This window comes from Engystomops pustulosus, chromosome 3, assembly GCF_040894005.1.
Source record: "Engystomops pustulosus chromosome 3, aEngPut4.maternal, whole genome shotgun sequence".
NCBI lineage: Eukaryota > Metazoa > Chordata > Amphibia > Anura > Leptodactylidae > Engystomops > Engystomops pustulosus.
Window position 1 is genome coordinate 152,407,867 of NC_092413.1, and position 26,324 is coordinate 152,434,190.

The window sequence follows — 26,324 nt, forward strand, 5'->3', positions numbered from 1 at the left end:
AATAAAAAGAAACTGGCAGACTGTGCCTAATTGAAATACAACCCCGGGCCCTAATAAATTTTCCCACTTCGGTCTTTGCGATGGATATGTGCGTCACTAAAACACAGTGGTCGCAAGTCTGACTCCAAATTGCTCCCAATTTGATAGTAGATGCACTGCAGCAAGTACAGCCACCAGCAGATCAACCAGAAATCAAATATATATAACGCTACTGTAGGCGTAATTAAGACGTTTGTATTCTCCTATGGCTATTTTCTAGCCAAGTATTACAGCACACTACTATGCCAGATGAGATGACGCTGAGTTATGAAAAAAATAAACGTAAAATAAAAAGAAACTGGCAGACTGTGCCTAATTGAAATACAACCCCGGGCCCTAATAAATTTTCCCACTTCGGTCTTTGCGATGGATATGTGCGTCACTAAAACACAGTGGTCGCAAGTCGGACTCCAAATTGCTCCTAATTTGATAGTAGATGCACTGCAGCAAGTACAGCCACCAGCAGATCAACCAGAAATCAAATATATATAACGCTACTGTAGGCGTAATTAAGACGTTTGTATTCTCCTATGGCTATTTTCTAGCCAAGTATTACAGCACACTACTATGCCAGATGAGATGACGCTGAGTTATGAAAAAAATAAACGTAAAATAAAAAGAAACTGGCAGACTGTGCCTAATTGAAATACAACCCCGGGCCCTAATAAATTTTCCCACTTCGGTCTTTGCGATGGATATGTGCGTCACTAAAACACAGTGGTCGTAAGTCTGACTCCAAATTGCTCCCAATTTGATAGTAGATGCACTGCAGCAAGTACAGCCACCAGCAGATCAACCAGAAATCAAATATATATAACGCTACTGTAGGCGTAATTAAGACGTTTGTATTCTCCTATGGCTATTTTCTAGCCAAGTATTACAGCACACTACTATGCCAGATGAGATGACGCTGAGTTATGAAAAAAATAAACGTAAAATAAAAAGAAACTGGCAGACTGTGCCTAATTGAAATACAACCCCGGGCCCTAATAAATTTTCCCACTTCGGTCTTTGCGATGGATATGTGCGTCACTAAAACACAGTGGTCGCAAGTCTGACTCCAAATTGCTCCCAATTTGATAGTAGATGCACTGCAGCAAGTACAGCCACCAGCAGATCAACCAGAAATCAAATATATATAACGCTACTGTAGGCGTAATTAAGACGTTTGTATTCTCCTATGGCTATTTTCTAGCCAAGTATTACAGCACACTACTATGCCAGATGAGATGACGCTGAGTTATGAAAAAAATAAACGTAAAATAAAAAGAAACTGGCAGACTGTGCCTAATTGAAATACAACCCCGGGCCCTAATAAATTTTCCCACTTCGGTCTTTGCGATGGATATGTGCGTCACTAAAACACAGTGGTCGCAAGTCTGACTCCAAATTGCTCCCAATTTGATAGTAGATGCACTGCAGCAAGTACAGCCACCAGCAGATCAACCAGAAATCAAATATATATAACGCTACTGTAGGCGTAATTAAGACGTTTGTATTCTCCTATGGCTATTTTCTAGCCAAGTATTACAGCACACTACTATGCCAGATGAGATGACGCTGAGTTATGAAAAAAATAAACGTAAAATAAAAAGAAACTGGCAGACTGTGCCTAATTGAAATACAACCCCGGGCCCTAATAAATTTTCCCACTTCGGTCTTTGCGATGGATATGTGCGTCACTAAAACACAGTGGTCGCAAGTCTGACTCCAAATTGCTCCCAATTTGATAGTAGATGCACTGCAGCAAGTACAGCCACCAGCAGATCAACCAGAAATCAAATATATATAACGCTACTGTAGGCGTAATTAAGACGTTTGTATTCTCCTATGGCTATTTTCTAGCCAAGTATTACAGCACACTACTATGCCAGATGAGATGACGCTGAGTTATGAAAAAAATAAACGTAAAATAAAAAGAAACTGGCAGACTGTGCCTAATTGAAATACAACCCCGGGCCCTAATAAATTTTCCCACTTCGGTCTTTGCGATGGATATGTGCGTCACTAAAACACAGTGGTCGCAAGTCTGACTCCAAATTGCTCCCAATTTGATAGTAGATGCACTGCAGCAAGTACAGCCACCAGCAGATCAACCAGAAATCAAATATATATAACGCTACTGTAGGCGTAATTAAGACGTTTGTATTCTCCTATGGCTATTTTCTAGCCAAGTATTACAGCACACTACTATGCCAGATGAGATGACGCTGAGTTATGAAAAAAATAAACGTAAAATAAAAAGAAACTGGCAGACTGTGCCTAATTGAAATACAACCCCGGGCCCTAATAAATTTTCCCACTTCGGTCTTTGCGATGGATATGTGCGTCACTAAAACACAGTGGTCGCAAGTCTGACTCCAAATTGCTCCCAATTTGATAGTAGATGCACTGCAGCAAGTACAGCCACCAGCAGATCAACCAGAAATCAAATATATATAACGCTACTGTAGGCGTAATTAAGACGTTTGTATTCTCCTATGGCTATTTTCTAGCCAAGTATTACAGCACACTACTATGCCAGATGAGATGACGCTGAGTTATGAAAAAAATAAACGTAAAATAAAAAGAAACTGGCAGACTGTGCCTAATTGAAATACAACCCCGGGCCCTAATAAATTTTCCCACTTCGGTCTTTGCGATGGATATGTGCGTCACTAAAACACAGTGGTCGCAAGTCTGACTCCAAATTGCTCCCAATTTGATAGTAGATGCACTGCAGCAAGTACAGCCACCAGCAGATCAACCAGAAATCAAATATATATAACGCTACTGTAGGCGTAATTAAGACGTTTGTATTCTCCTATGGCTATTTTCTAGCCAAGTATTACAGCACACTACTATGCCAGATGAGATGACGCTGAGTTATGAAAAAAATAAACGTAAAATAAAAAGAAACTGGCAGACTGTGCCTAATTGAAATACAACCCCGGGCCCTAATAAATTTTCCCACTTCGGTCTTTGCGATGGATATGTGCGTCACTAAAACACAGTGGTCGCAAGTCTGACTCCAAATTGCTCCCAATTTGATAGTAGATGCACTGCAGCAAGTACAGCCACCAGCAGATCAACCAGAAATCAAATATATATAACGCTACTGTAGGCGTAATTAAGACGTTTGTATTCTCCTATGGCTATTTTCTAGCCAAGTATTACAGCACACTACTATGCCAGATGAGATGACGCTGAGTTATGAAAAAAATAAACGTAAAATAAAAAGAAACTGGCAGACTGTGCCTAATTGAAATACAACCCCGGGCCCTAATAAATTTTCCCACTTCGGTCTTTGCGATGGATATGTGCGTCACTAAAACACAGTGGTCGCAAGTCTGACTCCAAATTGCTCCCAATTTGATAGTAGATGCACTGCAGCAAGTACAGCCACCAGCAGATCAACCAGAAATCAAATATATATAACGCTACTGTAGGCGTAATTAAGACGTTTGTATTCTCCTATGGCTATTTTCTAGCCAAGTATTACAGCACACTACTATGCCAGATGAGATGACGCTGAGTTATGAAAAAAATAAACGTAAAATAAAAAGAAACTGGCAGACTGTGCCTAATTGAAATACAACCCCGGGCCCTAATAAATTTTCCCACTTCGGTCTTTGCGATGGATATGTGCGTCACTAAAACACAGTGGTCGTAAGTCTGACTCCAAATTGCTCCCAATTTGATAGTAGATGCACTGCAGCATGTACAGCCACCAGCAGATCAACCAGAAATCAAATATATATAACGCTACTGTAGGCGTAATTAAGACGTTTGTATTCTCCTATGGCTATTTTCTAGCCAAGTATTACAGCACACTACTATGCCAGATGAGATGACGCTGAGTTATGAAAAAAATAAACGTAAAATAAAAAGAAACTGGCAGACTGTGCCTAATTGAAATACAACCCCGGGCCCTAATAAATTTTCCCACTTCGGTCTTTGCGATGGATATGTGCGTCACTAAAACACAGTGGTCGCAAGTCTGACTCCAAATTGCTCCCAATTTGATAGTAGATGCACTGCAGCAAGTACAGCCACCAGCAGATCAACCAGAAATCAAATATATATAACGCTACTGTAGGCGTAATTAAGACGTTTGTATTCTCCTATGGCTATTTTCTAGCCAAGTATTACAGCACACTACTATGCCAGATGAGATGACGCTGAGTTATGAAAAAAATAAACGTAAAATAAAAAGAAACTGGCAGACTGTGCCTAATTGAAATACAACCCCGGGCCCTAATAAATTTTCCCACTTCGGTCTTTGCGATGGATATGTGCGTCACTAAAACACAGTGGTCGCAAGTCTGACTCCAAATTGCTCCCAATTTGATAGTAGATGCACTGCAGCAAGTACAGCCACCAGCAGATCAACCAGAAATCAAATATATATAACGCTACTGTAGGCGTAATTAAGACGTTTGTATTCTCCTATGGCTATTTTCTAGCCAAGTATTACAGCACACTACTATGCCAGATGAGATGACGCTGAGTTATGAAAAAAATAAACGTAAAATAAAAAGAAACTGGCAGACTGTGCCTAATTGAAATACAACCCCGGGCCCTAATAAATTTTCCCACTTCGGTCTTTGCGATGGATATGTGCGTCACTAAAACACAGTGGTCGCAAGTCTGACTCCAAATTGCTCCCAATTTGATAGTAGATGCACTGCAGCAAGTACAGCCACCAGCAGATCAACCAGAAATCAAATATATATAACGCTACTGTAGGCGTAATTAAGACGTTTGTATTCTCCTATGGCTATTTTCTAGCCAAGTATTACAGCACACTACTATGCCAGATGAGATGACGCTGAGTTATGAAAAAAATAAACGTAAAATAAAAAGAAACTGGCAGACTGTGCCTAATTGAAATACAACCCCGGGCCCTAATAAATTTTCCCACTTCGGTCTTTGCGATGGATATGTGCGTCACTAAAACACAGTGGTCGCAAGTCTGACTCCAAATTGCTCCCAATTTGATAGTAGATGCACTGCAGCAAGTACAGCCACCAGCAGATCAACCAGAAATCAAATATATATAACGCTACTGTAGGCGTAATTAAGACGTTTGTATTCTCCTATGGCTATTTTCTAGCCAAGTATTACAGCACACTACTATGCCAGATGAGATGACGCTGAGTTATGAAAAAAATAAACGTAAAATAAAAAGAAACTGGCAGACTGTGCCTAATTGAAATACAACCCCGGGCCCTAATAAATTTTCCCACTTCGGTCTTTGCGATGGATATGTGCGTCACTAAAACACAGTGGTCGCAAGTCTGACTCCAAATTGCTCCCAATTTGATAGTAGATGCACTGCAGCAAGTACAGCCACCAGCAGATCAACCAGAAATCAAATATATATAACGCTACTGTAGGCGTAATTAAGACGTTTGTATTCTCCTATGGCTATTTTCTAGCCAAGTATTACAGCACACTACTATGCCAGATGAGATGACGCTGAGTTATGAAAAAAATAAACGTAAAATAAAAAGAAACTGGCAGACTGTGCCTAATTGAAATACAACCCCGGGCCCTAATAAATTTTCCCACTTCGGTCTTTGCGATGGATATGTGCGTCACTAAAACACAGTGGTCGCAAGTCTGACTCCAAATTGCTCCCAATTTGATAGTAGATGCACTGCAGCAAGTACAGCCACCAGCAGATCAACCAGAAATCAAATATATATAACGCTACTGTAGGCGTAATTAAGACGTTTGTATTCTCCTATGGCTATTTTCTAGCCAAGTATTACAGCACACTACTATGCCAGATGAGATGACGCTGAGTTATGAAAAAAATAAACGTAAAATAAAAAGAAACTGGCAGACTGTGCCTAATTGAAATACAACCCCGGGCCCTAATAAATTTTCCCACTTCGGTCTTTGCGATGGATATGTGCGTCACTAAAACACAGTGGTCGCAAGTCTGACTCCAAATTGCTCCCAATTTGATAGTAGATGCACTGCAGCAAGTACAGCCACCAGCAGATCAACCAGAAATCAAATATATATAACGCTACTGTAGGCGTAATTAAGACGTTTGTATTCTCCTATGGCTATTTTCTAGCCAAGTATTACAGCACACTACTATGCCAGATGAGATGACGCTGAGTTATGAAAAAAATAAACGTAAAATAAAAAGAAACTGGCAGACTGTGCCTAATTGAAATACAACCCCGGGCCCTAATAAATTTTCCCACTTCGGTCTTTGCGATGGATATGTGCGTCACTAAAACACAGTGGTCGCAAGTCTGACTCCAAATTGCTCCCAATTTGATAGTAGATGCACTGCAGCAAGTACAGCCACCAGCAGATCAACCAGAAATCAAATATATATAACGCTACTGTAGGCGTAATTAAGACGTTTGTATTCTCCTATGGCTATTTTCTAGCCAAGTATTACAGCACACTACTATGCCAGATGAGATGACGCTGAGTTATGAAAAAAATAAACGTAAAATAAAAAGAAACTGGCAGACTGTGCCTAATTGAAATACAACCCCGGGCCCTAATAAATTTTCCCACTTCGGTCTTTGCGATGGATATGTGCGTCACTAAAACACAGTGGTCGCAAGTCTGACTCCAAATTGCTCCCAATTTGATAGTAGATGCACTGCAGCAAGTACAGCCACCAGCAGATCAACCAGAAATCAAATATATATAACGCTACTGTAGGCGTAATTAAGACGTTTGTATTCTCCTATGGCTATTTTCTAGCCAAGTATTACAGCACACTACTATGCCAGATGAGATGACGCTGAGTTATGAAAAAAATAAACGTAAAATAAAAAGAAACTGGCAGACTGTGCCTAATTGAAATACAACCCCGGGCCCTAATAAATTTTCCCACTTCGGTCTTTGCGATGGATATGTGCGTCACTAAAACACAGTGGTCGCAAGTCTGACTCCAAATTGCTCCCAATTTGATAGTAGATGCACTGCAGCAAGTACAGCCACCAGCAGATCAACCAGAAATCAAATATATATAACGCTACTGTAGGCGTAATTAAGACGTTTGTATTCTCCTATGGCTATTTTCTAGCCAAGTATTACAGCACACTACTATGCCAGATGAGATGACGCTGAGTTATGAAAAAAATAAACGTAAAATAAAAAGAAACTGGCAGACTGTGCCTAATTGAAATACAACCCCGGGCCCTAATAAATTTTCCCACTTCGGTCTTTGCGATGGATATGTGCGTCACTAAAACACAGTGGTCGTAAGTCTGACTCCAAATTGCTCCCAATTTGATAGTAGATGCACTGCAGCATGTACAGCCACCAGCAGATCAACCAGAAATCAAATATATATAACGCTACTGTAGGCGTAATTAAGACGTTTGTATTCTCCTATGGCTATTTTCTAGCCAAGTATTACAGCACACTACTATGCCAGATGAGATGACGCTGAGTTATGAAAAAAATAAACGTAAAATAAAAAGAAACTGGCAGACTGTGCCTAATTGAAATACAACCCCGGGCCCTAATAAATTTTCCCACTTCGGTCTTTGCGATGGATATGTGCGTCACTAAAACACAGTGGTCGCAAGTCTGACTCCAAATTGCTCCCAATTTGATAGTAGATGCACTGCAGCAAGTACAGCCACCAGCAGATCAACCAGAAATCAAATATATATAACGCTACTGTAGGCGTAATTAAGACGTTTGTATTCTCCTATGGCTATTTTCTAGCCAAGTATTACAGCACACTACTATGCCAGATGAGATGACGCTGAGTTATGAAAAAAATAAACGTAAAATAAAAAGAAACTGGCAGACTGTGCCTAATTGAAATACAACCCTGGGCCCTAATAAATTTTCCCACTTCGGTCTTTGCGATGGATATGTGCGTCACTAAAACACAGTGGTCGCAAGTCTGACTCCAAATTGCTCCCAATTTGATAGTAGATGCACTGCAGCAAGTACAGCCACCAGCAGATCAACCAGAAATCAAATATATATAACGCTACTGTAGGCGTAATTAAGACGTTTGTATTCTCCTATGGCTATTTTCTAGCCAAGTATTACAGCACACTACTATGCCAGATGAGATGACGCTGAGTTATGAAAAAAATAAACGTAAAATAAAAAGAAACTGGCAGACTGTGCCTAATTGAAATACAACCCCGGGCCCTAATAAATTTTCCCACTTCGGTCTTTGCGATGGATATGTGCGTCACTAAAACACAGTGGTCGCAAGTCTGACTCCAAATTGCTCCCAATTTGATAGTAGATGCACTGCAGCAAGTACAGCCACCAGCAGATCAACCAGAAATCAAATATATATAACGCTACTGTAGGCGTAATTAAGACGTTTGTATTCTCCTATGGCTATTTTCTAGCCAAGTATTACAGCACACTACTATGCCAGATGAGATGACGCTGAGTTATGAAAAAAATAAACGTAAAATAAAAAGAAACTGGCAGACTGTGCCTAATTGAAATACAACCCCGGGCCCTAATAAATTTTCCCACTTCGGTCTTTGCGATGGATATGTGCGTCACTAAAACACAGTGGTCGCAAGTCTGACTCCAAATTGCTCCCAATTTGATAGTAGATGCACTGCAGCAAGTACAGCCACCAGCAGATCAACCAGAAATCAAATATATATAACGCTACTGTAGGCGTAATTAAGACGTTTGTATTCTCCTATGGCTATTTTCTAGCCAAGTATTACAGCACACTACTATGCCAGATGAGATGACGCTGAGTTATGAAAAAAATAAACGTAAAATAAAAAGAAACTGGCAGACTGTGCCTAATTGAAATACAACCCCGGGCCCTAATAAATTTTCCCACTTCGGTCTTTGCGATGGATATGTGCGTCACTAAAACACAGTGGTCGCAAGTCTGACTCCAAATTGCTCCCAATTTGATAGTAGATGCACTGCAGCAAGTACAGCCACCAGCAGATCAACCAGAAATCAAATATATATAACGCTACTGTAGGCGTAATTAAGACGTTTGTATTCTCCTATGGCTATTTTCTAGCCAAGTATTACAGCACACTACTATGCCAGATGAGATGACGCTGAGTTATGAAAAAAATAAACGTAAAATAAAAAGAAACTGGCAGACTGTGCCTAATTGAAATACAACCCCGGGCCCTAATAAATTTTCCCACTTCGGTCTTTGCGATGGATATGTGCGTCACTAAAACACAGTGGTCGCAAGTCTGACTCCAAATTGCTCCCAATTTGATAGTAGATGCACTGCAGCAAGTACAGCCACCAGCAAATCAACCAGAAATCAAATATATATAACGCTACTGTAGGCGTAATTAAGACGTTTGTATTCTCCTATGGCTATTTTCTAGTCAAGTATTACAGCACACTACTATGCCAGATGAGATGACGCTGAGTTATGAAAAAAATAAACGTAAAATAAAAAGAAACTGGCAGACTGTGCCTAATTGAAATACAACCCCGGGCCCTAATAAATTTTCCCACTTCGGTCTTTGCGATGGATATGTGCGTCACTAAAACACAGTGGTCGCAAGTCTGACTCCAAATTGCTCCCAATTTGATAGTAGATGCACTGCAGCAAGTACAGCCACCAGCAGATCAACCAGAAATCAAATATATATAACGCTACTGTAGGCGTAATTAAGACGTTTGTATTCTCCTATGGCTATTTTCTAGCCAAGTATTACAGCACACTACTATGCCAGATGAGATGACGCTGAGTTATGAAAAAAATAAACGTAAAATAAAAAGAAACTGGCAGACTGTGCCTAATTGAAATACAACCCCGGGCCCTAATAAATTTTCCCACTTCGGTCTTTGCGATGGATATGTGCGTCACTAAAACACAGTGGTCGCAAGTCTGACTCCAAATTGCTCCCAATTTGATAGTAGATGCACTGCAGCAAGTACAGCCACCAGCAGATCAACCAGAAATCAAATATATATAACGCTACTGTAGGCGTAATTAAGACGTTTGTATTCTCCTATGGCTATTTTCTAGCCAAGTATTACAGCACACTACTATGCCAGATGAGATGACGCTGAGTTATGAAAAAAATAAACGTAAAATAAAAAGAAACTGGCAGACTGTGCCTAATTCTACTCAAACCCCTAATAAATTTTCCCACTTTGGTGTTTGAGGTGGATATGTGTGTCACTAAGAGCTAAACACAACGGTAGCAAGTCCCCCTGCTAATTCCTCACAATATGGTACTAGCTGCAAAAAAAAAAAAAAAAAAATTATAACGTTATTGTAGCCCTAAGAAGGGCTGTTGGGTTCTTTTAGAATCACTCCTGCCTAACAGTAAGCTAATAGAACACCCTAACGCTTTCCCTGAGCAGCAGCAGCTCTCTCCCTAGCGGCATCCAGACAGAGAATGATCCGAGCAGCGCGGGCAGCGGCTAGTCTATCCCAGGGTCACCTGATCTGGCCAGCCAACCACTGCTATCTACGTGTAAGGGTACCACGTCATGCTGGGTGGAGTGCAGAGTCTCCTGGCTTGTGATTGGCTCTGTTTCTGGCCGCCAAAAAGCAAAACGGCGGGAGCTGCCATTTTCTCGAGCGGGCGAAATACTCGTCCGAGCAACGAGCAGTTACGAGTACGCTAATGCTCGATCGAGCATCAAGCTCGGACGAGTATGTTCGCTCATCTCTAGTCACCATGCTGTGTGCTGATTATGACATCTCAGGGTGCGTCCACACATTCAGTTTTCAGATGCAGTTTTTAAAGGCAAAAGCAGGTGTGGATGATAATGGGATGAGACAAATCATTGAATGGTGCTGCTCCTCCTCCAACTTTTACTCCATTCCTGGTTTGGGCATCAAAAACTGCATGTGAAACTGCAGGTGGGGCTTGTGAGGTGGGATGAGGCGCCTTATACATGCTGTAGGAGTGCATTATTAGGGTAAGAGCCTCATTATAATAATTTTATAATTGCTTTTTCAGTAAAACCACAGTTCATATTAAACAAGATATGTTTCTGCATCAGTGTAGCTACAGAATTCTCCAGGTTCGTTTGGTTCACAATGCATAAAAACAAATGCTAGATTTCCTATGACCTTTTTTTTTAGTTTAAAAAAAAAGGCTTTTAAGATTATGCAAATGAGCCTCAGGGGCTCCAGTCTCTAATAGTACATATGGAACCCTGAGCCGCTCAGGCTCATTTGCCTAATTTTAAAAGCTTACCTTTTTTACAAAAACCAGGGCATAAGAAGCTAAGAGAAGAGCAGATCTTGCCAGAGGGAGCACACACCATTATATCAGTGTGATTGGTTTACAATCCTTCATCCTGGTGGTAGATTTCCTTTAATACAGTATAAGGACAGCATAATATGAATATAATGGTGCACATTCTCCATTCTTTAGTGTGTCAGGTCGGAAGCTGCGGCCCCCTGACACTATGGGCCCCATAGCAGCTGCTATGGCTGCTACCACTGTAGTTACACCCCTGTTTTTTAATACAATGGTTTATAATTAACCTTTTTAGCATTCAACAAGTTACTCTATACCGTTACATAAAAGGAAATCAATACAGGTGGTCCCTGGGTTACGTGCAAGATGTAAAAGTGGCCCCATTCTGTGGTCAGAGTCAGAACAAGTAGGCGTGACCATGTGATGTGGGTGGAGTTACTAAACTCCACACAAACTGTTTATAGATGGTTTAAATCAACATGTACATAGCAGAGAAAGAGACTCATACTGCCTCCCTTATACGGGAATAAGGAATAATGCTTCTTTTTTAAAAGAACACAACTTAATATTGCCATATAAATATACACAAAATACACCCTACTACAATACCTTCTCCGATAAAAAAGAATGTAACTACAGGCAGTCCCCGGGTTACATACAAGATAGGGTCTGGAGGTTTGTTCTTAAGTTGAATTTGTATGTAAGTCGAAACTGTATATTTTATAATGGAAGTTCTAGACAATTTTTTTTCTTTTGCCCCAGTGACAATTGGAGTTTCAAAATTTTTGGTGTAATTGGACCAAGAATTATCAATAAAGCTTCATTACAGACATCTTACAGCTGATCATTGCAGTCTGGGACTATAGTAAAGCATCAAGAGAGCTTCACCAGAGGTCACAGTGGGCAGAGGGGTCCGTCTGTAACTATGGGTTGTCTGTAAGTCGGGTGTCCTTAAGTAGGGGACCGCCTGTACTATAATACTGCCCCTAAGTAAAATATACTATAATACTGCAATTTATGTACCAGAATATAACAACTATAATACTGCCTTCTATGTTAAAGAATATAAATGCTATAATACTGCTCCTATGTACAAGAATATAAATACTATAATACTGCCCCAATGTACAAGAATATAACTACTAAAATACTGCTATTTATGTACCAGAATATAACTACTATAATACTGCCTTCTATGTTAAAGAATATAACTACTAAAATACTGCTCCTATTTACAAGAATAACTACTATAATACTGATGTGGGCCGGCGGTAACAGCTCAGTGAACTGCTTGACGACGTCATAGTCTGTGCAACGATGGCACACACAGAGCTGTCACTGCCGGCCGGACTACATCAGCGGAGCTTCGGGGTGCGACGGAAAGGTGAGTAGATGTTTTTTTTTTCCAACCGGCCCCACCAGCCCCGGCCCAGCCCCAGACTAACTGGCCGACCGGGATTTCTCCCCGTGGGTCATATGGCCAGTCCGCCCCTGACCATTGATAACTGTTATTGCTGTTTATTGTAGCCTAAGGCTAAAGCACAGTAAATTACCAATTACTAAAGGCCTCTAGGTCTAACTAGAGGACCACCTGTATTTAGTGTCCAGATATTTGACTTGCAATGGACATGATATTGCACTAAATTTATTACTAAGGAAATAACTATTCAGTAAAAAGTTGCTGAATTTAGCACTGAGCGGATAAAATGGTAACAACCAGTGACCTTACTGCAATGAAAGCATCACCCCTACGTACAAATAACCTTGGGTGTACAGAATTATATACCAAGCAATTTGTTTTCCATGATAAAATCTGAGTGGAGAGAAAGTGATTTTAGTGTGCAAATAAACAGAAGAGGAAAACATGAATTGTGACCAGGTTTATAATAATGATGCATCTCTTATTATAGAGAACACATGGATCCATTTACATGTAATCAATTAGCAACACATGTTATGTAATAGAAATGTATGTTTAAAGGACACCTGTCATCAGGTCTCGGTCACTAGTCCTGTCCCAACTACCTGTTGGAGCAGCTCACAAGGATCCCACCCCAGCCTTTATCTAGTTAATTCATATATTAATCATTCTAAAATCATATTTTCTTTATTATGTAAATTAGGCTGGGCACATGGAGAGAGAAATTGATGTCACCTCTGTTACCCCTCCCCTCTCCTGCCATGTCTGTGTGTCACACACACATTGGTAGTTCTTGTGTCAGAGACACAGACATCAGCCACACAAGTAGTGTATAGGAGTAACAGCATGTCAGGCTGGTACAACTGCTATAGGATGCAGCCAGGTGTATAAGAGTATCTCATACACACAGACTTCAGGGGGCAGCCAGCACCAGGAATCACATAGAGAAGCCAGCACCAGGAGTTTCACATCATTATACAGGCTGTCAGTCATGTGTATAGGAGTATCTCATACACACAGGCTGCAGGGGGTGTGGCAGCCATAAACAGGAAGCACATAGACGAGCCAGCACCAGGAGTGTCACATCATTATAGGGGCTGTCAGTCATGTGTATAGGAGTATCTCATACACACACAGGCTACAGGGGATGCCATCACCAGGAAGCACATACATAGAAGAGACAGCAACAGAGGTGTCACATCATTACATAGAATGTCAGTCATGTGTATTGGAGTATCTCATACATACACAGGCTGCAGGGGGCACCAGCACCAGTGGTGTCACATCATTATACAGGCTATCAGTCATGTGTATGGGAGTATATTAATCATTCTAAAATCATATTTTCTTTATTATGTAAATTAGGCTGGGCACATGGAGAGAGAAATTGATGTCACCTCTGTTACCCCTCCCCTCTCCTGCCATGTCTGTGTGTCACACACACATTGGTAGTTCTTGTGTCAGAGACACAGACATCAGCCACACAAGTAGTGTATAGGAGTAACAGCATGTCAGGCTGGTACAACTGCTATAGGATGCAGCCAGGTGTATAAGAGTATCTCATACACACAGACTTCAGGGGGCAGCCAGCACCAGGAATCACATAGAGAAGCCAGCACCAGGAGTTTCACATCATTATACAGGCTGTCAGTCATGTGTATAGGAGTATCTCATACACACAGGCTGCAGGGGGTGTGGCAGCCATAAACAGGAAGCACATAGACGAGCCAGCACCAGGAGTGTCACATCATTATAGGAGCTGTCAGTCATGTGTATAGGAGTATCTCATACACACACAGGCTACAGGGGATGCCATCACCAGGAAGCACATACATAGAAGAGACAGCAACAGAGGTGTCACATCATTACATAGAATGTCAGTCATGTGTATTGGAGTATCTCATACATACACAGGCTGCAGGGGGCACCAGCACCAGTGGTGTCACATCATTATACAGGCTATCAGTCATGTGTATGGGAGTATATTAATCATTCTAAAATCATATTTTCTTTATTATGTAAATTAGGCTGGGCACATGGAGAGAGAAATTGATGTCACCTCTGTTACCCCTCCCCTCTCCTGCCATGTCTGTGTGTCACACACACATTGGTAGTTCTTGTGTCAGAGACACAGACATCAGCCACACAAGTAGTGTATAGGAGTAACAGCATGTCAGGCTGGTACAACTGCTATAGGATGCAGCCAGGTGTATAAGAGTATCTCATACACACAGACTTCAGGGGGCAGCCAGCACCAGGAATCACATAGAGAAGCCAGCACCAGGAGTTTCACATCATTATACAGGCTGTCAGTCATGTGTATAGGAGTATCTCATACACACAGGCTGCAGGGGGTGTGGCAGCCATAAACAGGAAGCACATAGACGAGCCAGCACCAGGAGTGTCACATCATTATAGGGGCTGTCAGTCATGTGTATAGGAGTATCTCATACACACACAGGCTACAGGGGATGCCATCACCAGGAAGCACATACATAGAAGAGACAGCAACAGAGGTGTCACATCATTACATAGAATGTCAGTCATGTGTATTGGAGTATCTCATACATACACAGGCTGCAGGGGGCACCAGCACCAGTGGTGTCACATCATTATACAGGCTATCAGTCATGTGTATGGGAGTATATTAATCATTCTAAAATCATATTTTCTTTATTATGTAAATTAGGCTGGGCACATGGAGAGAGAAATTGATGTCACCTCTGTTACCCCTCCCCTCTCCTGCCATGTCTGTGTGTCACACACACATTGGTAGCTCTTGTGTCAGAGACACAGACATCAGCCACACAAGTAGTGTATAGGAGTAACAGCATGTCAGGCTGGTACAACTGCTATAGGATGCAGCCAGGTGTATAAGAGTATCTCATACACACAGACTTCAGGGGGCAGCCAGCACCAGGAATCACATAGAGAAGCCAGCACCAGGAGTTTCACATCATTATACAGGCTGTCAGTCATGTGTATAGGAGTATCTCATACACACAGGCTGCAGGGGGTGTGGCAGCCATAAACAGGAAGCACATAGACGAGCCAGCACCAGGAGTGTCACATCATTATAGGGGCTGTCAGTCATGTGTATAGGAGTATCTCATACACACACAGGCTACAGGGGATGCCATCACCAGGAAGCACATACATAGAAGAGACAGCAACAGAGGTGTCACATCATTACATAGAATGTCAGTCATGTGTATTGGAGTATCTCATACATACACAGGCTGCAGGGGGCACCAGCACCAGTGGTGTCACATCATTATACAGGCTATCAGTCATGTGTATGGGAGTATATTAATCATTCTAAAATCATATTTTCTTTATTATGTAAATTAGGCTGGGCACATGGAGAGAGAAATTGATGTCACCTCTGTTACCCCTCCCCTCTCCTGCCATGTCTGTGTGTCACACACACATTGGTAGTTCTTGTGTCAGAGACACAGACATCAGCCACACAAGTAGTGTATAGGAGTAACAGCATGTCAGGCTGGTACAACTGCTATAGGATGCAGCCAGGTGTATAAGAGTATCTCATACACACAGACTTCAGGGGGCAGCCAGCACCAGGAATCACATAGAGAAGCCAGCACCAGGAGTTTCACATCATTATACAGGCTGTCAGTCATGTGTATAGGAGTATCTCATACACACAGGCTGCAGGGGGTGTGGCAGCCATAAACAGGAAGCACATAGACGAGCCAGCACCAGGAGTGTCACATCATTATAGGGGCTGTCAGTCATGTGTATAGGAGTATCTCATACACACACAGGCTACAGGGGATGCCATCACCAGGAAGCACATACATAGAAGAGACAGCAACAGAGGTGTCACATCATTACATAGAATGTCAGTCATGTGTATTGGAGTATCTCATACATACACAGGCTGCAGGGGGCACCAGCACCAGTGGTGTCACATCATTATACAGGCTATCAGTCATGTGTATGGGAGTATATTAATCATTCTAAAATCATATTTTCTTTATTATGTAAATTAGGCTGGGCACATGGAGAGAGAAATTGATGTCACCTCTGTTACCCCTCCCCTCTCCTGCCATGTCTGTGTGTTACACACACATTGGTAGTTCTTGTGTCAGAGACACAGACATCAGCCACACAAGTAGTGTATAGGAGTAACAGCATGTCAGGCTGGTACAACTGCTATAGGATGCAGCCAGGTGTATAAGAGTATCTCATACACACAGACTTCAGGGGGCAGCCAGCACCAGGAATCACATAGAGAAGCCAGCACCAGGAGTTTCACATAATTATACAGGCTGTCAGTCATGTGTATAGGAGTATCTCATACACACAGGCTGCAGGGGGTGTGGCAGCCATAAACAGGAAGCACATAGACGAGCCAGCACCAGGAGTGTCACATCATTATAGGGGCTGTCAGTCATGTGTATAGGAGTATCTCATACACACACAGGCTACAGGGGATGCCATCACCAGGAAGCACATACATAGAAGAGACAGCAACAGAGGTGTCACATCATTACATAGAATGTCAGTCATATGTATTGGAGTATCTCATACATACACAGGCTGCAGGGGGCACCAGCACCAGTGGTGTCACATCATTATACAGGCTATCAGTCATGTGTATGGGAGTATATTAATCATTCTAAAATCATATTTTCTTTATTATGTAAATTAGGCTGGGCACATGGAGAGAGAAATTGATGTCACCTCTGTTACCCCTCCCCTCTCCTGCCATGTCTGTGTGTCACACACACATTGGTAGTTCTTGTGTCAGAGACACAGACATCAGCCACACAAGTAGTGTATAGGAGTAACAGCATGTCAGGCTGGTACAACTGCTATAGGATGCAGCCAGGTGTATAAGAGTATCTCATACACACAGACTTCAGGGGGCAGCCAGCACCAGGAATCACATAGAGAAGCCAGCACCAGGAGTTTCACATCATTATACAGGCTGTCAGTCATGTGTATAGGAGTATCTCATACACACAGGCTGCAGGGGGTGTGGCAGCCATAAACAGGAAGCACATAGACGAGCCAGCACCAGGAGTGTCACATCATTATAGGGGCTGTCAGTCATGTGTATAGGAGTATCTCATACACACACAGGCTACAGGGGATGCCATCACCAGGAAGCACATACATAGAAGAGACAGCAACAGAGGTGTCACATCATTACATAGAATGTCAGTCATGTGTATTGGAGTATCTCATACATACACAGGCTGCAGGGGGCACCAGCACCAGTGGTGTCACATCATTATACAGGCTATCAGTCATGTGTATGGGAGTATATTAATCATTCTAAAATCATATTTTCTTTATTATGTAAATTAGGCTGGGCACATGGAGAGAGAAATTGATGTCACCTCTGTTACCCCTCCCCTCTCCTGCCATGTCTGTGTGTCACACACACATTGGTAGTTCTTGTGTCAGAGACACAGACATCAGCCACACAAGTAGTGTATAGGAGTAACAGCATGTCAGGCTGGTACAACTGCTATAGGATGCAGCCAGGTGTATAAGAGTATCTCATACACACAGACTTCAGGGGGCAGCCAGCACCAGGAATCACATAGAGAAGCCAGCACCAGGAGTTTCACATCATTATACAGGCTGTCAGTCATGTGTATAGGAGTATCTCATACACACAGGCTGCAGGGGGTGTGGCAGCCATAAACAGGAAGCACATAGACGAGCCAGCACCAGGAGTGTCACATCATTATAGGGGCTGTCAGTCATGTGTATAGGAGTATCTCATACACACACAGGCTACAGGGGATGCCATCACCAGGAAGCACATACATAGAAGAGACAGCAACAGAGGTGTCACATCATTACATAGAATGTCAGTCATGTGTATTGGAGTATCTCATACATACACAGGCTGCAGGGGGCACCAGCACCAGTGGTGTCACATCATTATACAGGCTATCAGTCATGTGTATGGGAGTATATTAATCATTCTAAAATCATATTTTCTTTATTATGTAAATTAGGCTGGGCACATGGAGAGAGAAATTGATGTCACCTCTGTTACCCCTCCCCTCTCCTGCCATGTCTGTGTGTCACACACACATTGGTAGTTCTTGTGTCAGAGACACAGACATCAGCCACACAAGTAGTGTATAGGAGTAACAGCATGTCAGGCTGGTACAACTGCTATAGGATGCAGCCAGGTGTATAAGAGTATCTCATACACACAGACTTCAGGGGGCAGCCAGCACCAGGAATCACATAGAGAAGCCAGCACCAGGAGTTTCACATCATTATACAGGCTGTCAGTCATGTGTATAGGAGTATCTCATACACACAGGCTGCAGGGGGTGTGGCAGCCATAAACAGGAAGCACATAGACGAGCCAGCACCAGGAGTGTCACATCATTATAGGGGCTGTCAGTCATGTGTATAGGAGTATCTCATACACACACAGGCTACAGGGGATGCCATCACCAGGAAGCACATACATAGAAGAGACAGCAACAGAGGTGTCACATCATTACATAGAATGTCAGTCATGTGTATTGGAGTATCTCATACATACACAGGCTGCAGGGGGCACCAGCACCAGTGGTGTCACATCATTATACAGGCTATCAGTCATGTGTATGGGAGTATATTAATCATTCTAAAATCATATTTTCTTTATTATGTAAATTAGGCTGGGCACATGGAGAGAGAAATTGATGTCACCTCTGTTACCCCTCCCCTCTCCTGCCATGTCTGTGTGTCACACACACATTGGTAGTTCTTGTGTCAGAGACACAGACATCAGCCACACAAGTAGTGTATAGGAGTAACAGCATGTCAGGCTGGTACAACTGCTATAGGATGCAGCCAGGTGTATAAGAGTATCTCATACACACAGACTTCAGGGGGCAGCCAGCACCAGGAATCACATAGAGAAGCCAGCACCAGGAGTTTCACATCATTATACAGGCTGTCAGTCATGTGTATAGGAGTATCTCATACACACAGGCTGCAGGGGGTGTGGCAGCCATAAACAGGAAGCACATAGACGAGCCAGCACCAGGAGTGTCACATCATTATAGGGGCTGTCAGTCATGTGTATAGGAGTATCTCATACACACACAGGCTACAGGGGATGCCATCACCAGGAAGCACATACATAGAAGAGACAGCAACAGAGGTGTCACATCATTACATAGAATGTCAGTCATGTGTATTGGAGTATCTCATACATACACAGGCTGCAGGGGGCACCAGCACCAGTGGTGTCACATCATTATACAGGCTATCAGTCATGTGTATGGGAGTATATTAATCATTCTAAAATCATATTTTCTTTATTATGTAAATTAGGCTGGGCACATGGAGAGAGAAATTGATGTCACCTCTGTTACCCCTCCCCTCTCCTGCCATGTCTGTGTGTCACACACACATTGGTAGTTCTTGTGTCAGAGACACAGACATCAGCCACACAAGTAGTGTATAGGAGTAACAGCATGTCAGGCTGGTACAACTGCTATAGGATGCAGCCAGGTGTATAAGAGTATCTCATACACACAGACTTCAGGGGGCAGCCAGCACCAGGAATCACATAGAGAAGCCAGCACCAGGAGTTTCACATAATTATACAGGCTGTCAGTCATGTGTATAGGAGTATCTCATACACACAGGCTGCAGGGGGTGTGGCAGCCATAAACAGGAAGCACATAGACGAGCCAGCACCAGGAGTGTCACATCATTATAGGGGCTGTCAGTCATGTGTATAGGAGTATCTCATACACACACAGGCTACAGGGGATGCCATCACCAGGAAGCACATACATAGAAGAGACAGCAACAGAGGTGTCACATCATTACATAGAATGTCAGTCATGTGTATTGGAGTATCTCATACATACACAGGCTGCAGGGGGCACCAGCACCAGTGGTGTCACATCATTATACAGGCTATCAGTCATGTGTATGGGAGTATATTAATCATTCTAAAATCATATTTTCTTTATTATGTAAATTAGGCTGGGCACATGGAGAGAGAAATTGATGTCACCTCTGTTACCCCTCCCCTCTCCTGCCATGTCTGTGTGTCACACACACATTGGTAGTTCTTGTGTCAGAGACACAGACATCAGCCACACAAGTAGTGTATAGGAGTAACAGCATGTCAGGCTGGTACAACTGCTATAGGATGCAGCCAGGTGTATAAGAGTATCTCATACACACAGACTTCAGGGGGCAGCCAGCACCAGGAATCACATAGAGAAGCCAGCACCAGGAGTTTCACATAATTATACAGGCTGTCAGTCATGTGTATAGGAGTATCTCATACACACAGGCTGCAGGGGGTGTGGCAGCCATAAACAGGAAGCACATAGACGAGCCAGCACCAGGAGTGTCACATCATTATAGGGGCTGTCAGTCATGTGTATAGGAGTATCTCATACACACACAGGCTACAGGGGATGCCATCACCAGGAAGCACATACATAGAAGAGACAGCAACAGAGGTGTCACATCATTACATAGAATGTCAGTCATGTGTATTGGAGTATCTCATACATACACAGGCTGCAGGGGGCACCAGCACCAGTGGTGTCACATCATTATACAGGCTATCAGTCATGTGTATGGGAGTATCTCATACACACACAAGCTACAGGGGGTGCCAGCACCTGGAAGCACATACATAGTGGAGCCAGCACCAGAAGTGTCCCATCATTATACAGGATGTCAAATATGTGTATAGGAGTATCGCATACACACACAGGCTGCAGGGGGCGCCAGCACCAGGAGTGTCACATCATTATACAGGCTGTCAGTCATGGGCATAGGAGTATCTCATACACAAAGGGTGCAGTGGGCACTAGCATCAGGAAGCGCATAGAGGAGCCAGCCCCAGGAGTATCACATCATTATACAGGCTGTTAGTCATGTGTATAGGAGCATCTCAGGCTGCTGAGTGTGTGAACTATAGAACCAGGAAGCACATAGAGGAGCCAGCACCAGGAGTGACATCATTATACAGGGGGTAGGGGGCATGGCCACCACACCAGGAAGTAAATAGACGCAGCCAACACTAGGAGTTAGACCTCATTATACAGGCTGTCAGTCAAGCACTGTGGCTGTGTCTGACACTTATGAATAAGCTGGACAGATGAATATGATAATGGCTCATTGAACCCATCTCAGGTCATTTGCATACAAATTTAGGACCTGATAGGGGCAATGCTTTCTAATTGCAGTTTATAAAATTATATATTTAATTTTGGGTGGTTCACTTACCTGACAGGCAGCGGGAGGCTCAGCGTGAAGACCGAAGATGAAGGCTGCCGGCAGCGTGTGAAGAGGAGCCTGTACACGCACAGTGAGGATCTGTGATTTTAAACCCTTAAGGCATAAGGACGTACATGTAGCAGTACGTGTGACTTCATTGGGGAGGGACAATTTGTTCTCTTGGCAGCTGTCATTGGGCAGTATCTATAACACTGTGCCAGAGCACCGTGTTATAGATCCCTAGGAAATTCTCCATATTCTTCAATAGCACAGTATTTCGTAGGAATGATCAGACCTCCAAAGGTTAAAGTACACTTGGGGGTCAAATAAGTTGTAAAAAATAATTAAAATCATTCCCCTTTCCCTAGAACTGATATAAAAATAAAGAAATAAAATTATAGACATGTTAGTTATTGTCGTGTCCAAGAAGCCGCAATCTATCAACATATAAAAACAGTTATTCCTGGAGGTAAACCCTGTAATGGAAAATAGCGCCCAAATGGGCAAAACAACACTTTTTCACCATTTTGAAACAGCAAAAGATTTAATAAACAGTGATCAAAAAGTGGTACAGTCCCCAAAAAGGTAACAATGTAAACGTCATCATGTCCCACAAAAAAGGATACCTTATAAAGGTCCATAAGCCTAGGTATCATTTGGGGTGCAGAGTGCAAGCCGTATAAAATGTGTCCACAAGAAGATGGCGCAAATGCATTTTTTTCTACAATTTCATTGCATTTAGACTTTTTTCCAGCTCACTAGTGCCCTGCATGGAATATTTAACCCCTTACCGATGGGTGCATGGAGAAGGCTTATGGCCGGTAAGTCCCATGGCCGGTAAGTCTTTGCTGCATATTGCAGCAAAGACTTACCGGTAACACTAGCACCAATCGCGGGTGTTATCCCTGAGATCGCTGCCAGCAAAGTTGATTGATTAAAGTACCCTAGGGAGTTTGAAAAATAGTAAAAATAAAAAAGGAAAAAAAATTATAATAAAAAAACCCTAAAAGTTTAAATCACCCCCCTTTCCCTAGAACAGATATACATATAAATAAACAGTAAAAATCATAAACACATTAGTTATCGCCACATCTGAAAATGCCCTATTTATCAAAATATAATAATGTTTTTTCACTGCGTTTAACCCCGTAACAGAAAATAGCACCAAAAGTCAAAATGGCAAAGTCACTTTTTTGCCATTTTGAAAAGTGTAAAAAATGCAATAAAAAGTGATCAAAAGGTTGTACAGTCCTAAAAATGGTAGCAGTGAAAACATCATGCAAAGTCACACAAAATAACACCACCCACAGCTCTGTACCCCAAAGTATGAAAACATTATTAGCGCCAGAAGGCAAAATTTAAAAAAAAAAATTTTGTACTGGAGGTTTTAATTTTTGTACATGTATGAAAACATTATAAAATATATAGAAATTTGGTATCCCCATGATCATACCGACCCAAAAAATAAAGTAGACATGTCATTAGCCGTAAAATCCAAGCCTATTTTCACTGCATTTGGAATTTTTTCCTGCTTCCCAGTACACAGCATGGAATATTAAATACTGTCACTATGAAGTGCAATTTGTTAAACACAAAAAATAAGCCATAACACAGTTATAGATTTTTGAAGGTGGGGAGTGAAAAACAGAAATGAAAAAACCAAAAAGGGCCAGGACGTTTCATGCTCTTTCTAGGAAGTATAATTTGTTAGACAGAAAACAAGCCCTCTACATAAACAGAAACAGCTCCTTAAACATAAAAATAAGTTATGGATTTTTAAAGATGGTGAGTGAAAACTGCAAATGCAGAAAAACAAAAACAAAAATGGTGTGGTCCTTAAGGGGTTATTCATATGAACATGGCTTTTTCACAATCTGTGTAGTTGCCATATTTCACAAAAATAAACACTGGTTTTGGTATGTGAAAGTGCCACCACACGGTCTATGATTCACAGATGCGCATGTGTGCAGCCCTTTTTAGACATGCCTTGTAAATTTTGTGCAGAATATCAATTTTTGTTTCTGCAAAAATAATCACGATTCCTGGCCTATTTAAACTGAGGTCTGTATTATGAGGCTTTCCAGGTGTTGTGTCGTGTACTGTGATGTTCTGCAGCGGCAGAGTCATGTAGTACTACGAGGCACTAATAATACAATGTATTATCATATTCTGCAACTGATGAGGAGCGTATGATTAGGTTCTGCAGAAGCTCAGTTTTATTAATTAAAGGTTTGCCCTTTGTTTAACAAGTACATTTTTCAGGGGCCCCCATCACCTTTATTGCCCAGGGGCCCCCGACAACCTTAATCCGGCCCTGGTCACTAGAGCTCTATAGGAACTTGCCACTACCTGTATTTGTGAAAAATGTGGTGACAGGTTCCCTATTAAGGCTAAATCTGGAGCATTTGCAACTTTTACCTAATGTGTAGGGTGTTGAAAATCAGCTGTGCCCTTAGAATCTACACCGCCTTTTAGATGATTTTTGGCAATTTTCATAAGTTGGCTTCCATGATAAAGTTAAACATGAAAAATATGTTTGTCAGCACTGTACTGAATGCATGGCAGAGGTTCCACCTTATAGTTTTTACTGATTTGGGTAGAAGCGATGCATAAAGAGTAAATTTAGCAGTGCAGAATTCTGATAAATTGATTTTAATATCACAAATTCTATATAACTGTAGCACCCAGTAACATGCTGCCCCCTGCTGTTATCTTACTATATAACATGTTAGATGGTGGAAGTCTTTCTTGTTGTTTGCTTTCGTGCCTAAAAAGCTATTTAGTGCGGGAATGTGTTATAGCCCTCTATTAAGTCACATTTGTTTGCTTTGGGTAAAAAGTTACAATACCCATAAACGTACATACTGTACTCCCACACACAACTGACTCACACTTCTACCTTTTAACTCCACAACCTTTTACCATGCAAAACTATTTACATTAGTTTCTTTGTATATGACGAACATTAAGACATAAAACATTTTTTTCAAATTTATAAAGAAAAATACATTTTTATTTAACTTTTTATTTTCTATTATATTCCCTTAAGCTGTTTAACCCTGCAATATCCTCTCCTTATTTCCTTCCCACCTTGAAAAAGGCATGACTTTTTTTTTCCATATTCCATATTTCCATTTATTTATTTAAGCCTCCTGATATATTTGCCAATACCAAAGGGGTGATGTGCTAGTGCTTGATAAATCTCACGATACGACTTATAGGTTGTAACATGTTACAATTATATATGAATGCAGAAAAAAAAGATAGATATGTATTTGCTCCACAAAAAAGCATAAATAAAAAAGCTTCTTCAGAAAACAATGGGGCACATTTACTAAGGGTCCGAATCGCGTTTTTCCTACGGGTTTCCCGAATTTTGCCAATTTGCGCCGAATCGCCCTGGGATTTTGGCGCACACAATCGGATTGTGGCGCATAGGCGCCGGCTTTCACGTGACAGAAATGGGGGGGGAGGCTGAGTGGCCGTCGGAAAACCTGACGGATTCGGAAAAACTGCAGAATTTTAAAAGAACATTGTGTCACAAGAGTATCGCTCACATACATCGGAAAAAAACAGGTGAACTCCGGCGGACCTTGGCGCAGCAGCGTCACCTGGTGGACATTGGGCGCACGACCTTAGTGAATCGCCAGAAGACCCGAATCCTCGACAGAGAATGCGCCGCTGGATCGCGACAGGACCGGGTAAGTAAATGTGCCCCAATATCTATCGAGAACTCACAGTTAAAACACACCCTTGGATCCTCCCTTGGACCTGAGCTGTACTGATGTCTGGACACTAATTCTAAACTGAAGCAAGTAAACATGCACGTGCTATATAACAAATTCTTTCATCAATAACAATAACAACACACAGATCAGGGACCACGTGCCAAGTAATAAAGAATAATATCACCAGTAAATAGATGGAGAGGGGATGGTTTTCCCATGCGTATCCCACCAAACCTTGCGACATTCACAGGGGTGACTTGAAGATAGCAGCTTGCAGAACAAAATATACTTACCATGGAGATGAAGCAGGAGCTAGAGTTGAGATAAGAGTTAGAGCCACGAATGGCTGGCTGGGGCTTGGAAAGCGGCAAGTATCTTGTACACCTTCACTCAAAGTATCACAGAAAGTTTTTTTGAAGCTTCTTGTTGAACATGTAACAATTTTTCGTCTGAAACATGTCAGCATGTTTCACTAAACAATTTTTTTTCTATTTTGTACATCATGGAATAAAAGTTTCAAAGTAGTTTATTTGGTCACACTGGTGGACTTGGAATGGACTAGTGCTTTCTCCTGCTACTGCTCATCTGACCCTAACACCTAGGGTCGGGAAGTAAGAGTTCTCTTTACGGAGACTGCCAATTAAGGCCTCCAAGTAGGAGTGTGGAGTATTATAGCCATGGATTCTCCACTAGGGGGATTCTGGAAAAATATGCAAAGTTTTCCAGGATGGGATA

At 42.0% G+C, this 26,324-nt stretch overlaps 1 protein-coding gene across 1 annotated transcript in view; it reads right to left on the reverse strand.

The window, feature by feature from the left end:
• MB21D2 (Mab-21 domain containing 2) overlaps positions 1-21,892 on the reverse strand; it is a 116,963-nt gene extending 95,071 nt beyond the window's left edge. Inside the window, exon 1 of the mRNA XM_072142594.1 lies at positions 21,871-21,892. The gene's annotated coding sequence lies outside the window, so the exon portion shown is untranslated. The remainder of the gene's footprint in view (positions 1-21,870) is intronic.
• Between the last annotated feature and the right edge of the window lie 4,432 nt (positions 21,893-26,324).